Consider the following 5,861-nt stretch of genomic DNA (forward strand, 5'->3'; position numbering starts at 1 on the left):
AGGGGTAATATAATTAAACGCGCTAAATAAGCATGCTGCAATATTAAAAATATTGCAGTGTGCAGGTTACAATTATTAAAAATATTGCAGCTTGTTTTAGGAAATTTAATGTATAAAGCGCACCAAAACTGATAGCTTATCACATTGTCAACATTACCGTTTGCGTTTTAACTCTCGTTCATTGCAACTTAATTTTTTGTTTCGAAGCGCCACTTTAATCAACTAAAACTTTCAAACACTGAAAAGAAATACAATCAAGGAGACTGATAGTATGGAGCACAATCTATTGCATTAATAAGTATTATATTCATCAGTTTATTTTTTGGAAATAACAATTCTAGTGGAATTACTGTTAACAACTACTGACTGATTACTACCCGCTTGATGACATTTTTCCGGGCTTACTACTTTAACCTCTCGTGAAGTATAATCTCCCCAGTACCGCTTTCGTCCTTTTTCTCTACATCAATTACAGCCTTTTTTGAAAGAGAACCCTGCAAAATTTTGCTTGCTTCCCTTTTGAGAGCTGATGAGGTACATTTATATGCCCTGACTCCATCGGAAGAAGGATGACCGGTCGTTTCTTGGATAAGTTGTTCTGAAACACCACCATCATACAACCGTGTAGCACAAGAACGCCTGAGGGAGTGATTAGTGTACTGCCCATCGAACTGCGCTTTTTTCATAATTTCCTTTACAACCATTCCTAAAGTTTCTCTCCCTGCTGCCTTTTTGTAGTACCATATTTCCCCATTTGGCTTTGTCAAAGCGCGCAAATAAAATGCGTTGTCGCTGACTTTATTTGGCACGTGAGACAAGTATTTTTTATACAGCTCAGCCGGGTATCGCTCAACATTTGTCAAATTCTTATATGCAGGAACAACTTTCCTTTTGATACACAAATGGCTCAATCCCCCGCTATTTGTCTTACTGATATCCTTGGTATACTGCAAAAATTCACGCCCCAATTCGTCACACTGTAGAGACAACTGTGAATTTCTTAGTCTCAAGTTTCTGTGTTCTTACCCAGTCCTCAGAGCAAACTGAACGCCTAAAACGCAAACCAACGTATCACAAAGTAATTCTGCATTTTCGCTACCTAGAAAACCATGTTGCCACAAATAGTTTTCTTGTTCGTGTGTTATCAAATTTGCCTTGTTAACGTCTACTCCTATGCCTTGCCGTGCTCTTTCTTTCAGTACGAAGTTTACAGCAGAATTCAGATTTCTAAATGTACAACCTTTCTTGTCGATCCAAGTTATATTTCGCTTACGTTGCACACGTAAATACATTTGAATGCTGCTCAAAATTTCATATAGAGTCTTTCCAGGATACTCTTGGCCATCTTCCTTTCTCACTTCTGCAACAAAACGATCCAATGTAAAGTCCAACATCTCGTCTATATCTTGTTGAATTACCGCCTCGCCACAGTAATTTGTTTCAAAACCGCTTCATTTCTCTGCTTCTTCCACTCCATAAAGACTTTCAAAACCCACGCCCATTTCCGGCGGCTGGCGTCTGAAACCCAACTTTTGTCAAATTTTTCGCATTCTGAAGCTGTAATTGGCGTTCTTAATCTTTGCTCTATTTAAAAAAAGGAAATGGAAACGCCGCCTTTAGAAGTCGATAAAGAATTAAAGCACTGACAGAAATGTCCAAACGTTGCACTACATTACCTTCGATTTCTGCGGAAATATCTGCCTTCGTAGAGCTCTGTGTAATAAATAGTCCTTCGTCTTCCGACGAATCCATCTTCTTTCTAAACCCAGGTTCGCACTGCGTAAAATGACTGAATTATCTGGTTTATAAAGTATGCAAATTAGCAGTGTTACACGCCTTGCACGAATTAATTCCATCATTAGAACTGTTTTGAACAACTATAACAACGAACTACAATAACAACCCTCGGGACAATTAAAATCTAAGATATATTCATCACAACAAAGAACAATAGCAATGAGCATCACAATTATCACACATAGGTGCGACTAAAATCGAAGATCCAACACAGACACAGAACAATAGGATTTCATGAGGATCAATAATTATAATAGATAATTACTTCGGCACATTAAGTATCGTCTAAGCCATTCCAGAGTGCTCGAACTAGAATAAACTAGTGAGCATGCGCAATTGCAACAGCAACGACTCATCCTAGGTAGAGTGCTCAATTTGGACACGAAAGCAAAGCTTTGTATGCCAAAGAGCTATATCTAACTGCAGACAGTACTGTTTCGGCCTTCTGGGCCTCATCAGTGCAGTGCTAATGCAAGAATGGGGAAGAACCAGTGTGGTCACCCCAAACGATCCCACATTTGTGTTATCGTTTAAGTCATGCCAGACGTCGTTTTTATATATACTACTTCTAGTTATATATATATATATATATATATATATATATATATATATATATATATATTTAACAATTATTCCACGAGCGCGCGTTGGATATGAGATAATAGATAGCCAACGAGGCGCGTAGCGCCGAGTTGGCTATAATCATCTCATATCCAACAAGTGCGAGTGGAATAATTGTTTTATTAAAAACGTTAAATTAAATTATTAAATTTTATTAAATTTTTAGCTCTCTTTTAATTTTAAGCTGACACGTACGCTTACCATATTTGTAGATTATGGTATATTGGCTCATATACTAAGCCAATAAAAAGTCTTGAATTGCATTATCCAATGATCTAGTTTTTAATAAATATATTTATATGTTTCTTATGCTCTTATACTATATATAACGAGAATAAATTTACTTAGCGAATTTCACAAATTTCACAAGCCGCCAACAATAGCCCCCCAGAGAATATATATTTATTCATTTCATCGCACCAGCGAATAAATTAACTGCTAAATATAAGAAGGTATGTTCTTTATTGAATAAAATTCTGTCTGGCGAGCGCTTCTGCGCGAAACTCAGAGTAACAGAGAATCGATGCGTCCTCTTTGATTCTTCAACTAATGTATACCCAGCTCTGCTAACGCGGCATTGAGCACTTTATGCCAAGGTAGGCTCTACCCACACATTTAGATATATATATATATATATAAATTCTGTATACGAGGGAAACCCTAACCCTGTACATCCTAAGTAATCATACTTAAATAGAATAAATGTTTGAAAAGAAAATTGCCCTGAGCGGGATTTGAACCCACGTCCTCCTGTTACTAGTCAGGTGTGATGGTCGTGTATCTTTAATAGATCCTTAGTTGGGTTTCATATGGGGTTATAGCCTTCCCCTACCCGGTTACCTGGAAAATTAAGTTTCCCGGGAGACACGTCTTCGATCACGTAAATCACATCTTCGATTGCCGTGTTGCCAGCATGGTTGTCGTGATAGTGTAGTGGTCATCACACCTGACTAGTAACAGGAGGACGTGGGTTCAAATCCCGCTCAGGGCAAATTTCTTTTCAAACATTTATTCTATTTATATTTATATATACATATGTATAACTAGAAGTAGTATGGCAAACGAGGACGAACAACTTCGGGCGAAGGAAGACATACACTCAGTAAAAAATCTAAAAAAGTTTAATAAAAAACTTTTCGGCCTGAGACCTTCATCAGTTGTCCCGGAGCGAAACGTTCTTTATTAAAATTTTTAGAATTTTTATTGAGTGTGTGTCTTCCTCCGCTCGAAGTTGTCCGTCCTCGTGTGCCATACTACTTCTCCTATCATTTATCGAGGTATGGACTACGAATCCTTTTGGATCCTTCTGGCGCGGTCGGCGTCTCTGTTGGCTCGAAGCCGGTTAACTTGTTATATATATATATATATATAACTGCAGACAGTGCACACTGTTTCGACCTATGTGGGTCTCATCAGTGCAGTGCAGACACTGGGCCAAGCTCTGGAATAAACCATTGCCTGGGCGCTACACTTGTGGGACCAAGTGCAGACATGTTGCCATGCGAGAGTGCTCAAATCACAACTAAGGTGATGAGGAGGAAAAAGACAAGTAAACTACAAGTTCATTCCTACAGTAGTTTACATGTCTTGTCTGTAGTTTACTTGTCTTTTTCCTCCCACAATATATACTTCGCTCTACTTCTATGTATTGAGCACTGTTCTACGAAAATCAAGTCATTTTATATATATATATATATATATATATATAAATGTAAAAATGTAAAAAACCTTATCCTTGAATCGCAGAGTGCTCTACAATCATATGGAGCTTTGTAAACGATTATTTAGGAAAATAAAAATTAAAACTTGGTACTACAGATCTGTTTCGAAAGGAAAAGTCCTCTCTCGTCAGGTGACGAGATATAGCTCTTTGGCATTCATGTCCAAATTGAGCACTCTATCTAGGATGGTCATTGCTGTTGCAATTGCGCATGCTCGCTAGTTTACTCTAGTTTGAGCACTCTGGCATGGCTTAGACGATACCACAAAGGTTGGGTCGTCTGGGGTGACCGTCTCGGCTCTCCCCCATCCAAGCAGCAGCACTGCACTGATGAGGCCCAGGTCTCGCATGGTAAGTGTTGCTTCATACTCTTGTAGTTTGAAGTTGGTTCTGGTGTTTTTCGAGGTCTGAGTTGGATAAGTGAGTACCTGCCGGGAGGGAAAACTTGCGACTTTTTCCTCCCTGGCAGTGGTTGTTTTCTTTGGTTCCGTTTTGGTCGCCCATCCCTTTTTCTGGATTTCTCGGTCGATCCGAACTTGCTTTCCTTTTTGCTTTTTCTCTGTTTCGGTCACCCATCCCTCTGACTTGTCTTTGGGTTGGGTCCGAGTTTCAGCATGGTCGTGTCCTTTAATAGGACCATCGACGTTGACTGTCAGGGGCTCCCTGAGGAGGTACTTTTCTCGGAAGCGGTTGGTTTGTTGCTGGGTTTTTTTGACCGTGAGTCTGACCATCGGGTGGCTGCGGTGCAGGCATGTCCTGGCCGTGTTGCGAGAGTCACTTTTGCTGAGAACGGCGATGCTGCTAAGTTATTTTTTGAGGAGCTAGGTGTCATCAAGTTGGGCGATGTAGAGTGTAGGGTGGTTAAACCCCCTCCTCCTCCTCCCCAGCTTACTACTGTTGTAGTCTCTTGGTTTCCCTTTGAGGGATCAAACGACGCCATCAGCACAGCTTTGTCCGCATATGGTACGGTCAAATCTGTTCGCAATCAGGTTTGGCCCGGAAGGCCTTCAGTGTCCACCGGGTCACGCATTGTCCAAATGGTTATTAGGAATGTCATTTCACCGTTTATTTCTATCCGTGGCGTCCGCTGTAAAATTTGGTATAGGGGGCAACCCCTCCAGTGTACTACTTGTCATAAAGTTGGTCATAAGTCGGCGGAGTGTCCCCTTAGGGGCAAATGCTTCCGATGCCGTCAAGGTGGACATCTAGCTAGGAACTGTCAGGCGACCGTGGGTGCTCAACCTGCTGTAGACACATCAGTAGAGATGGACATACCCTCGTCTGTAGCTCAAGAAAAGGATGTGACAGCTGAGACAATTGCTCCCGTCCCTAATGACGTTGTTGTTGAGTCTGAAGAGTGCGATTATAACCTTGAGGCCAGCGAGGACCGTTTTCCAACCTGCACATCGGTTGACCAAGTACCATCAGACAATGTCTCCCGTAAACGCGCTGCTCTCCAGACTTCTCCGGTTTCAAAAGGAACTGTAAAGAAGCCTGCTACAACGGATACAACCCAGTCGATTTCCGTACCAGTCGCTAATAAGATAACCGCGCCACCCTCCGTTACGTCGGTCATTTCTTCCAAGTCCAGAAGTGAAATTCTCGAATTGCTATCCACACCTCCTGGCCTTTCAGGGGATAGAGTAGACCTCCTACGGTTAACATCACACCTTCAAGTTCCTCCTGGTTCAATTGCCTTTGTTCTCAACCCGCAAAATGGTCC

The 5,861-nt window shown here is 41.1% G+C and overlaps 1 non-coding gene across 1 annotated transcript; it reads right to left on the reverse strand.

The window, feature by feature from the left end:
• Positions 1-404: 404 nt before the first annotated feature.
• LOC111332623 (zinc finger MYM-type protein 2) lies at positions 405-1,394 on the reverse strand. The gene has a single exon (XR_015998591.1). It is a non-coding gene; the product is annotated as a zinc finger MYM-type protein 2 (transcript).
• Positions 1,395-5,861: the final 4,467 nt, after the last annotated feature.

The sequence above is a fragment of the Stylophora pistillata genome, chromosome 3, assembly GCF_964205215.1.
Source record: "Stylophora pistillata chromosome 3, jaStyPist1.2, whole genome shotgun sequence".
NCBI classification, from domain to species: Eukaryota; Metazoa; Cnidaria; class Anthozoa; order Scleractinia; family Pocilloporidae; genus Stylophora; species Stylophora pistillata.